This window comes from Nerophis ophidion, linkage group LG06, assembly GCF_033978795.1.
Source record: "Nerophis ophidion isolate RoL-2023_Sa linkage group LG06, RoL_Noph_v1.0, whole genome shotgun sequence".
Lineage (NCBI taxonomy): Eukaryota > Metazoa > Chordata > Actinopteri > Syngnathiformes > Syngnathidae > Nerophis > Nerophis ophidion.
Genome location: NC_084616.1, coordinates 19,447,169 through 19,459,668, shown reverse-complemented (window position 1 = coordinate 19,459,668; position 12,500 = coordinate 19,447,169). Strand labels below are relative to the sequence as shown.

Here is a 12,500-nt window from a genome sequence, read left to right as displayed (position 1 = left end):
ACAGGGTAGAAGTGGGGGTGAAGGGTGGAAGTGGAGATATAGGGTGGAAGTGGGGGTGTGGGGCAAAGTAGAGATACAGGGTGCAAGTGGTGATACACGGGTGGAAGTGGGGCTACAGGATGGACGTAGAGATACAGGGGTGCAAGTGGGGGTACAGCTTGGAAGTGGGTGTACTGAGTGGAAGTGCGGGAAGAAGGGTGGAAATGGAGATACAAGGAGGAAGTACAGGGTTGAAGTGGAGATACATGGAAGTGGAGATACATGGTGGAAGTGGGGATGCAGGGTGGAAGTGGAGGTGCAGATGGAAGTGTGGGTGCAGAGTGGAAGTGTGGGTGCAGAGTGGAAGTAGAGGAACAGGGTGGAAGTGCAGGGTGCAGAGTGGAAGTGGGGGGTACATACTGGAAGTGGAGATACAGGGTGGAAGTGGAGACAGTACATACTGTACATACCATATATAGAACTTCTCCCACTTACAATCATGTTTGTCACACTGCGCAGACACTTCATTATTGCAGTGTGAGATGAATCATCTGAAGGAAAGTATTAATACTTGTACGCTCATATCAGCAAAGACGTCGCCATCATCTCTTTCTGGCTCCTGATGACCTTTACGCCATTACTAGATTTACTCCATTACTAGTGTCATGACCACCAGAGATCCATCTAATGTGTGTGTGTGTGTGTGTGTGTGTGCGTGCGTGCGTGCGTGCGTGCGTGCGTGCGTGCGTGTGTGTGTGTGTGTGTGTGAGCTGCCGTGAGGACAATGTGTCACAAGAGATTAATGAAAAGAATACACCCTCATGGATTTATTGTGGATTAGGCCAATTAGGGACACAGGGTCAGTAATCCCTGGAGGACGCAGACTTGAAGGCCCCACAGACACAGTCTGGTCAACATGGCTCCCCCGTCTGTGGCTGGTCCTGGTCTACGTGCTGGAAGACCCAACATGACACACACAAAGGGCCCAACAGGCGCAGGTGCAGATTTTATCCGCTGTTCCTAATATTTTGTCTGTGTTATCCTTTTGCCGGAAGGACGTCAAAAAGAGGCATCGATATCAGAGACTCGTGTATTGGCCGATGCCGATATTGATTGATACCATATCAGCAGGAATCATACTTGTATTTCTTAAAATGTTATAAAAGGTTTAATTCTTGGATCCTCTTTGGACTGGACTCTCGCGACTGTGTTGTATCCATTGTGGATTGAACTTTCACAGTATCATGTTAGATCCGCTCGACATCCATTGCTTTCCTCCTCTCTAAGGTTCTCATAGTCATCATTGTCACTGACGTCCCACTGGGTCATTATTGTCACCAATGTCCCACTGGGTGTGAGTTTTCCTTGCCCTTATGTGGGCCTACCGAGGATGTCGTGGTGGTTTGTGCAGCCCTTTGAGACACTAGTGATTTAGGGCTATATAAGTAAACATTGATTGATTGATTGATAATTAGGGGAAATGAGTCAAACAGAGAATATTGGTAGTTATGAAAATCATTAATTATCAACATCTGGAATAGACTTATGATGACAGAGAAGTTAAGTCCCTACCTTTAGTCAAAAGTGATTTATGACCCCCCATAAATCAATGATTTATGACCCTCAAGGTCAAAGGTCAATGATTTATGAGGGGTCAAGTTCAAAGGTTAATGATTTATGAGGGGGTCAAGGTTAAAGGTCAAAGTCAAAGGTCAAAGTCAAAGGTCAGGTTCAAATGTCAAGGTCAAGTGGGTGTGGCTTACCCGGAAGAGGGTGGAGTTAAGACCTGCGGTGGGAGTGGTTAAACCAGGAAGAGGGTGGAGTTTTAAACCGAAAGAGGGCAGAGTTAAGACCTGCGGTGGGAGTGGTTAAACCAGGAAGAGGGTGGAGTTAAGACCTGACAGGGAACAGAGGAGGGATCAGTTTTTTTAAGAAAGCAATGTCATCTGAGCAGCATGTGACCATATATTTGATAGTTTAAATGTTTACGATCGTTTGAAACAACTTCCAGATTTCGATGTATTGATGGCTGGGAATGTTACGTGTGGAGATGTGGACACGCACACACACACACACACACACACACACACACACACACACACACACACACACACACACACACACACACACACACACACACACACACACGTAGAGGAGGGGTACAAAAGGGCGGTGTAAGGCTTAGTCATTATTTGGAGCTTTATACGTTAGCGTAAAGACTTTGTTCGATTCGGTCATGATTAGTGAAACGCCTGTGTCGATTTATAAAAATAATAAAACTTACATTGACGCTCCGCAAAAAAGTCGAGTGTTTCTAAATCGTATTCAGATGCCGCCGACCGAGTCTTTGCGTGAGAAATGGGACTTGGAAGGGGAGGGATCTTTTGGATTTGTATTCAGATACGAAATGGGTGATATCTGCTTATTTCAGCTAAAAGAAAGAAGAGACGGAAGCCCTTTCTCGATATTTTCATCGTTATCTACCGTGGATTGGGAAGTTTTTGGTGGACACGCACACACACGCACACACACGCACACACACACACACACACTTCACACACACACACACGCACACACACACACACACACACACACACACACACGCACACACGCACACACGCACACACGCACACACACACACACACACACACACACACACACACACACACACATTCGTACGCACTGAAACAACTTCCATACCTCACGAAAACATATTTAAACAGATGGAAAAAACTATCGCAGAACACAGTGTCACGTAGCAACTGGTCTTTACGGTCGTCTGAAACAACAGGTCAGTTTGGGGTACAAAGGAGGGTTCAGTTTTTATGGGAGCTTGAGAATGTCGTATGAATAGCAACTGGCCACCCATTTGACAGTTTAAATGTTTACGATCGTCTGAAACAACAGGACACGCACGCACGCACACACGCACGCACACACACACACATACACACACACACGCACACACACACACACACACACACACACACACACACACACACACACACCATTACCTCTGCTTTACCATGTTATTAGACATTGGTTTAACTCCATTTAAGCATTTAAACGTTAAAAGCATTGCACTTGTACGACGTTGTAATACTTTTTTTTTACCAGCCGATGACGACGAAGTGAAAGACGATGAACTTTGCTTAAACAGTCTTACAAAGTTGGAAGATGATTATCGAGGTGTGTTTAAACCTTCGAATTATTTAATATTGTGTGTATTCATTATTTTGTTTTATAGAGGATTTGCCGTAAGATCCTAACGCGATCGTTTTAACACAATCGCAGTCTGGTGAGTCAAATGATTCTCATTTTACAAGAAAAAAAACATGCGGTATACGATACATATATACATATATTTACTTACATCTCCGGCTCGCTGGTCTCCCTTAAAGCTGGCGGGTCCGTCAACGGCCGTTCCAGGCAGAGGAGAAGGCTTGATTGTGCCAAAGACTCCAGACATCGAATCCTTGCTCCGAGGGGAAATCATCGAAAACGACGGTGAATGTCCGACAGGCACCCGCTGTAAGTTTTTCTCGTTTTCTGTAAGCTTTTTTAAGATTCTCAGGAGCTTTAAAGAGCTCCTCTCATTCCAATGTCTTTCGCTCAAATGAATTTCGCGCCTAAGGGGAATGGGCGGGGACTGATTCCGGAGGTGGGCGGTTGTTTCCGCCAAGCAACCTTCTGGTTGAAATGGAGTGTGGATCAAGATGGATCCCTACTCTATATTCTTTTATTTAACCCAATGTTTTTTAAATACGTGTATAATGCTTTATATCCTATGTGTTGTGAATTCCATCCTACAATATCTTCCAAGGAACCCAAAGAAATGTTACCACACCTCCCGCTTTATTTATTCTATAGATTACCTGAACTATTTCATAAACTAAATCTTGTCTTGTTTCTGATGCTATGTTTTTTTATGCTCATCAATGCACTGTTGGACTGCGAGCACACAACTACTTTCCTTGCTTTGTTTTCCTCTATCCAGTTAACTGCCATATAAATTGCTACCAATTCCCCCGTAAAAACAGATAGTTTATCACTGATTATTTTATTTAATACTATGTTTCCTTGTGGGATAACTGCTACAGCTCTTACCTTTATTTTTTTTATATAGTTTTTGATGCATCCGTATATATCATATCTCAATCCATTTTTCTATCCGGTAACTATTTAAATTTCTATTCTTTAGTAATTGCATGTTTTCTTTTGGGTTATCAAACATCCACGGTGGTATTGCAGGCATTGGTACTGTAGGACTAACTTTAATATTGTCAATTTTAACTTTATTACATATGTTTCCTATAATCCACCCAAAACTATTCTTTTTTTGTTTTCTCTTTTTCTTGGCAGATTGGTAGCACTGGACAAGTCGGATATCCTTGCTTGGATCCTTTTAAAGTTGCCCGATAAACTGCTGAGAGTTGATCTCTCCTCTTGTCCAAAGGTTTTTCGTTCATTTTTACTTGTAATACTGGCACTAGGGTTGATGTAGTAGCTCCACAACATAACCTTAAAGCCTGTGACTGGATCCGGTCTATTTTCCCAAGTCATGTTTTTGAAGCAGATTGGTAAATAATGCATCCGTAATCAATAACAGATGGAATTAAAGTTATAAATATATACATGTATTGTTTTCAACGTTAACCTATCAGCCCCCCAATCATTACCCCTCAAAGACCTCATTATATTTAACACCTTTTTACTTTTTCCCCTATTTTTTTATTTTCCGGAAGGAACACTCCTGAAGGAATAAATAAAGTACTATCTAATCTAATCTAATCAAATCTATTTTGCTGATGTGGGTTGACTAGTTCATATTTTTATCAAACCATATTCCTAAATATTTAAATACTTGTACCTCTTCTATATTTTCACCTTAGAGTTTTTATTTGGAGCTTGTTTTGTACTTTTGTCTTTGTAAAATGTATGACTTTTGTCTTTCCAACAGAGAATCTTAAACCTCAAGCCGTTCCCCAGTCTTGAACATTATTTACCACTTTGTTAGTTTTTTGATTATTTCTTTTGACTCTAAATAATATACTAGTCTTTCATTAATCTTTTTTTTTTTCCATTACTTTTCCCCAAATTTATAATTTCCTGCCTCTTCCGGGTCTTACCCTGACTTGCATATTGGAATTGTTACCGCTAATTTTCCCCTCTGCCGGTCATTCTCCTTCTTCATATATCCTGTCATATCATTTCAAGACCACTTCTTTGACGATGCCACCTAAGTTTTTGATCATTTGATAACCCGCTAGGTCTTTCCCCGGTGACGTATTTTTAACCTTTTTCAAAATTCGAACCATTTCATTCAAAGAAAATGTCATATCCATAGTGTTGGTAAAGCTATTAACGTTGTCTTCCATCATTTCCCCAATATTTAAACTCATTGTTTTTTCTCTCTTTTGTTTTTCCACATTTCTCAAATTATCATTACTGTGCACTTTAACACATTTTTTTTGCTAAAGGTTCTGCTGTTTCTTTACCCGTGACTACATCTTCTTTAATAAATGTGGCACATCATCCTCTTTACCCTTCATTCCTATCTTTACGAATCGTTATATATCCTTTTATTATAAAGTTTAATTTTGGCTTCAGCCCTGTTTCTTGAATACAAATTATACGTGGTTTAGTTTTCATATTTTTAATATATCCCTTTAATTCATGTTCGGTTGCTATCAAACTTCTGGCATTCCACCGGACCATTAACAGGGTGTTGGAATGTGGTAACATGACTCCGTCACGTCTACTCTCCGTAGTACAGCTTGCACCCGGTACCAAGATAGTTCTTTCAACAACTTTGATGCTGCTTTGACAATTATTTTGATCTTCTCAGTCTTATTTTTACTTTCATTTTGTATCAAAGCTGAGTTGTGCTCTCTGGTTTATTTTGCAAATGAACCGACAGAACATGATCATGTACAAGACTCGCCTACCCACAATGCACTGCAGCCCAACGCTCCTGGTCGGATGTTTTTTTCGGGGTTCATGGAGAGATGCGGTAAAGAGTGGTAGCCAAGACACACGGTCACACACGGTCACACACGGTCACACACGGTCACACTCGGCAATTATTTTGACCTGGGGAGCAGATATAGAGGAAAAAATGTGTCTGGGGGGCCGGGATATCTGATTTTCAGGTACAAAAAACTTCACAATGACACAAAATAAACACAACAGTTAAACCTCACACTAAAATCAAGACATTGACTTGTACGTTCAAAAGACAGAATAGAACAAGTCAAGACATGCAATGCCATCTACAAAATGTTATGTAAATGTTAGTCATTACACACGCGGCTATGGTTTTGATGTATTTGTTACAGACATGTTTACGTCAAGTAACATCACATGGTTCCATTTGCACCTTTCAACAAATCTGAAAAGGAATATTAAGAAGTAAAACTTATATTTAATCCTACCTCTTCTCCGAGCACACGGTGACTGTACATACGGGTCGAAAAATGTTGACCTAATTCAGCATTTCTCAAAGTGTGGGGAATAGAGACATGACAGGTGGGGCGCGAGGAAAGGGAGGACATTTTTTATTTTTGATTTTTTTTTACTATGCTTTCATTTTCTATACACACTGTAAATCACTTTGTGATTCTGTCTGTGAAATCCGCCGTATAAATAAATGTAAATTACTTATTTTTCCTGTAGGCTTTAAATTTCTCGGCAGGAGCGAAAGTTTGACAGACATAGCAACAGTAACTTTTGCAGGCAGGGCTAAGAGGAACAAACTTTCGCGCGGATGGGTAGCAGGCTAATGTGCGGACCACAATTACACAAAATGGATACATTTGCAACTCGCACCTCAAAGGTCTGCGGAGAAACAAAAATATGACGGGTCTAATCAACCAAAAAGTCAACCTAAAAGAAAATATGGCGAAGGGTATCTTGCTCTTGGATTCACGGCAGCGGAGGTGGGGGCAGAGGAGAGACCCCTGTGTGTTCTTTGTCTAAAACGGCTAGCAGCAGACAGCATCAGGCCCAACAAAGTAAAGAGACAACTCGAGACCACACATGATGTCCAATAAATTGTTTTGTTGGGGCGATGGGGGTAGGTGGGCCTTGAGTCTAAAGTGCTGATGACAGAAAAAAAAAAAGTTTGAGAAGCCCTGACCTAATTGTACGGATCTCACTTTAAACGGCAAACCGATCATTTAAATGTTTTCACTTTGAATATGAAACGAGGAGTAAAATGTACAATGTACAATATTATCAATTATTTCACAAGGACATGTTTTAAGGATATTGTACAGTATAATTAAATCTAAAATGAATGTGATCACTTTCAGGATCATTTTATTTTTAGCCAGTAAACAACTGTTATGTACTTTTGAATCGGGTTTTCAAAAAAAAAAAAAAGGGAGGGACAATCAAGGATCAACAATGGCACGACTTTCACTAACTTGCGTGAGGTCAAAAGACAAGAGATTTTAGACCAATGCTGCTTTGGATCTGTTCCTGCTAAACTAGTAAGTGACTTTCAATGCTCAAATCAGAATAATAATACTAATTTTAGCTACTGGAAATTTGTGTGGTGGCAATAAATACCCACCAGCGCGATACTTTGCAGTTCCACACTGACCAACCACGCAACAAACTCAAAAGAACTGTACAAGGAAAAAACAATGCAGTGACTTCAAACTGCAAATATAAGGTTTGAGTAAAATATGTAGGTTGGTGTGAATGTTGTCCGTCTATCTATGTTGACCCTGCAATGAGGGGGCGACTTGTCCAGGGTGTACACCTCCTTCCACCCGATTGTAGCTGAGATAGGCGCCAGCGACCCCCACGTCCCCAAAAGGGAATAAGTGGTAGAAAACGAATGTAGGTTCCTACTGTGGAAAGTTCAGTAATACAGAATCATTGTGGCATTATCGTGTCAGTTTGACGCTATATGCGCTAGTCCTCATGGTAAATGTGGTTTTCCTTTTGGGAAAACGCCATCGCTTTGGTTCACTGGTGCGGCCAATATAAACCAAAACTGAAAGTTCTTAAGTGGGGGTTTAAGTAGAGTTTATAAATCTTGTATCTGTGCCACATATAGCCTTATTTCAGTGTCAACAGTCTCCAGCTTACTTGCTACACATGTTTTGGCTCTGCCCATCCCTGTGCAGTTATTGGACCGATATTTTTAATACTTTGTCTGTTGTTGTAATTACCTACTAGGCCTTCTTTGCCTTTATTTGTTGTTGTATCTTTATGTTAGCAATTGGGACTTTTTGAATGAAATTGTCTGTGGCTCCATGTTAACGAAGTTGCCTGTACTATTTGACTGATGCATTTTATTGATTGATTTATTAGCAGTAATTGCACAAAGGCATTCTTCTTCTTTTAGTTTTCTGACAGCACGTAGGCGTTCGCATCAACTTTCGTCTTTTTAACAAATGGGTAAAGGGGGGATGATGTATGCCGTAAAACTAGTTGGCACATTTAATATTTAATAATAATGAATATTGTAAAATTCTATAATTTTTGTTATTTAAAGGGGAAAACCCGATTCAAAAGTACATAACAGTTGTTTACTGGCTAAAAATAAAATGATCCTGAAAGTGATCACATTCATTTTAGATTTAATTATACTGTACAATATCCTTAAAACATGTCCTTGTGAAATAATTGATAATATTGTACATTGTACATTTTACTCCTCGTTTCATATTCAAAGTGAAAACATTTAAATGATCGGTTTGCCGTTTAAAGTGAGATCCGTACAATTAGGTCAGGGCTTCTCAAACTTTTTTTTTTTCTGTCATCAGCACTTTAGACTCAAGGCCCACCTACCCCCATCGCCCCAACAAAACAATTTATTGGACATCATGTGTGGTCTCGAGTTGTCTCTTTACTTTGTTGGGCCTGATGCTGTCTGCTGCTAGCCGTTTTAGACAAAGAACACACAGGGGTCTCTCCTCTGCCCCCACCTCCGCTGCCGTGAATCCAAGAGCAAGATACCCTTCGCCATATTTTCTTTTAGGTTGACTTTTTGGTTGATTAGACCCGTCATATTTTTGTTTCTCCGCAGACCTTTGAGGTGCGAGTTGCAAATGTATCCATTTTGTGTAATTGTGGTCCGCACATTAGCCTGCTACCCATCCGCGCGAAAGTTTGTTCCTCTTAGCCCTGCCTGCAAAAGTTACTGTTGCTATGTCTGTCAAACTTTCGCTCCTGCCGAGAAATTTAAAGCCTACAGGAAAAATAAGTAATTTACATTTATTTATACGGCGGATTTCACAGACAGAATCACAAAGTGATTTACAGTGTGTATAGAAAATGAAAGCATAGTAAAAAAAAATCAAAAATAAAAAATGTCCTCCCTTTCCTCGCGCCCCACCTGTCATGTCTCTATTCCCCACACTTTGAGAAATGCTGAATTAGGTCAACATTTTTCGACCCGTATGTACAGTCACCGTGTGCTCGGAGAAGAGGTAGGATTAAATATAAGTTTTACTTCTTAATATTCCTTTTCAGATTTGTTGAAAGGTGCAAATGGAACCATGTGATGTTACTTGACGTAAACATGTCTGTAACAAATACATCAAAACCATAGCCGCGTGTGTAATGACTAACATTTACATAACATTTTGTAGATGGCATTGCATGTCTTGACTTGTTCTATTCTGTCTTTTGAACGTACAAGTCAATGTCTTGATTTTAGTGTGAGGTTTAACTGTTGTGTTTATTTTGTGTCATTGTGAAGTTTTTTGTACCTGAAAATCAGATATCCCGGCCCCCCAGACACATTTTTTCCTCTATATCTGCTCCCCAGGTCAAAATAATTGCCGAGTGTGACCGTGTGTGACCGTGTGTGACCGTGTGTGACCGTGTGTCTTGGCTACCACTCTTTACCGCATCTCTCCATGAACCCCGAAAAAAACATCCGACCAGGAGCGTTGGGCTGCAGTGCATTGTGGGTAGGCGAGTCTTGTACATGATCATGTTCTGTCGGTTCATTTGCAAAATAAACCAGAGAGCACAACTCAGCTTTGATACAAAATGAAAGTAAAAATAAGACTGAGAAGATCAAAATAATTGTCAAAGCAGCATCAAAGTTGTTGAAAGAACTATCTTGGTACCGGGTGCAAGCTGTACTACGGAGAGTAGACGTGACGGAGTCATGTTACCACATTCCAACACCCTGTTAATGGTCCGGTGGAATGCCAGAAGTTTGATAGCAACCGAACATGAATTAAAGGGATATATTAAAAATATGAAAACTAAACCACGTATAATTTGTATTCAAGAAACAGGGCTGAAGCCAAAATTAAACTTTATAATAAAAGGATATATAACGATTCGTAAAGATAGGAATGAAGGGTAAAGAGGATGATGTGCCACATTTATTAAAGAAGATGTAGTCACGGGTAAAGAAACAGCAGAACCTTTAGCAAAAAAAATGTGTTAAAGTGCACAGTAATGATAATTTGAGAAATGTGGAAAAACAAAAGAGAGAAAAAACAATGAGTTTAAATATTGGGGAAATGATGGAAGACAACGTTAATAGCTTTACCAACACTATGGATATGACATTTTCTTTGAATGAAATGGTTCGAATTTTGAAAAAGGTTAAAAATACGTCACCGGGGAAAGACCTAGCGGGTTATCAAATGATCAAAAACTTAGGTGGCATCGTCAAAGAAGTGGTCTTGAAATGATATGACAGGATATATGAAGAAGGAGAATGACCGGCAGAGGGGAAAATTAGCGGTAACAATTCCAATATGCAAGTCAGGGTAAGACCCGGAAGAGGCAGGAAATTATAAATTTGGGGAAAAGTAATGGAAAAAAAAAAAGATTAATGAAAGACTAGTATATTATTTAGAGTCAAAAGAAATAATCAAAAAACTAACAAAGTGGTAAATAATGTTCAAGACTGGGGAACGGCTTGAGGTTTAAGATTCTCTGTTGGAAAGACAAAAGTCATACATTTTACAAAGACAAAAGTACAAAACAAGCTCCAAATAAAAACTCTAAGGTGAAAATATAGAAGAGGTACAAGTATTTAAATATTTAGGAATATGGTTTGATAAAAATATGAACTAGTCAACCCACATCAGCAAAATAGATTTGATTAGATTAGATTAGATAGTACTTTATTTATTCCTTCAGGAGTGTTCCTTCCGGAAAATAAAAAAATAGGGGAAAAAGTAAAAAGGTGTTAAATATAATGAGGTCTTTGAGGGGTAATGATTGGGGGGCTGATAGGTTAACGTTGAAAACAATACATGTATATATTTATAACTTTAATTCCATCTGTTATTGATTACGGATGCATTATTTACCAATCTGCTTCAAAAACATGACTTGGGAAAATAGACCGGATCCAGTCACAGGCTTTAAGGTTATGTTGTGGAGCTACTACATCAACCCTAGTGCCAGTATTACAAGTAAAAATGAACGAAAAACCTTTGGACAAGAGGAGAGATCAACTCTCAGCAGTTTATCGGGCAACTTTAAAAGGATCCAAGCAAGGATATCCGACTTGTCCAGTGCTACCAATCTGCCAAGAAAAAGAGAAAACAAAAAAAGAATAGTTTTGGGTGGATTATAGGAGACATATGTAATAAAGTTAAAATTGACAATATTAAAGTTAGTCCTACAGTACCAATGCCTGCAATACCACCGTGGATGTTTGATAACCCAAAAGAAAACATGCAATTACTAAAGAATAGAAATTTAAATAGTTACCGGATAGAAAAATGGATTGAGATATGATATATACGGATGCATCAAAAACTATATAAAAAAAATAAAGGTAAGAGCTGTAGCAGTTATCCCACAAGGAAACATAGTATTAAATAAAATAATCAGTGATAAACTATCTGTTTTTACGGGGGAATTGGTAGCAATTTATATGGCAGTTAACTGGATAGAGGAAAACAAAGCAAGGAAAGTAGTTGTGTGCTCGCAGTCCAACAGTGCATTGATGAGCATAAAAAAACATAGCATCAGAAACAAGACAAGATTTAGTTTATGAAATAGTTCAGGTAATCTATAGAATAAATAAAGCGGGAGGTGTGGTAACATTTCTTTGGGTTCCTTGGAAGATATTGTAGGATGGAATTCACAACACATAGGATATAAAGCATTATACACGTATTTAAAAAACATTGGGTTAAATAAAAGAATATAGAGTAGGGATCCATCTTGATCCACACTCCATTTCAACCAGAAGGTTGCTTGGCGGAAACAACCGCCCACCTCCGGAATCAGTCCCCGCCCATTCCCCTTAGGCGCGAAATTCATTTGAGCGAAAGACATTGGAATGAGAGGAGCTCTTTAAAGCTCCTGAGAATCTTAAAAAAGCTTACAGAAAACGAGAAAAACTTACAGCGGGTGCCTGTCGGACATTCACCGTCGTTTTCGATGATTTCCCCTCGGAGCAAGGATTCGATGTCTGGAGTCTTTGGCACAATCAAGCCTTCTCCTCTGCCTGGAACGGCCGTTGACGGACCCGCCAGCTTTAAGGGAGACCAGCGAGCCGGAGATGTAAGTAAATATAT

At 39.6% G+C, this 12,500-nt stretch overlaps 1 protein-coding gene and 2 long non-coding RNA genes across 4 annotated transcripts in view; 1 reads left to right on the top strand and 2 right to left on the bottom strand.

Moving 5' to 3' along the window:
- The window catches only part of magi3a (membrane associated guanylate kinase, WW and PDZ domain containing 3a), a 232,992-nt gene that overhangs the window by 155,857 nt on the left and 64,635 nt on the right, over nucleotides 1-12,500 (bottom strand). The gene's annotated exons all lie outside the window — the stretch shown is intronic.
- LOC133554337 (uncharacterized) lies at nucleotides 2,627-5,523 on the top strand. The gene is made up of 2 exons (XR_009807093.1): nucleotides 2,627-3,510; nucleotides 4,342-5,523. It is a non-coding gene; the product is annotated as an uncharacterized LOC133554337 (long non-coding RNA).
- LOC133554336 (uncharacterized) overlaps nucleotides 10,316-12,500 on the bottom strand; it is a 2,898-nt gene continuing 713 nt past the window's right edge. Inside the window, exons 1-2 of the long non-coding RNA XR_009807092.1 lie at nucleotides 12,329-12,500; nucleotides 10,316-11,497 (exon numbers count right to left, since the gene is read on the bottom strand). The exon at nucleotides 12,329-12,500 is cut by the window's right edge and continues 713 nt beyond it. This is a non-coding gene — a long non-coding RNA (uncharacterized LOC133554336). The remainder of the gene's footprint in view (nucleotides 11,498-12,328) is intronic.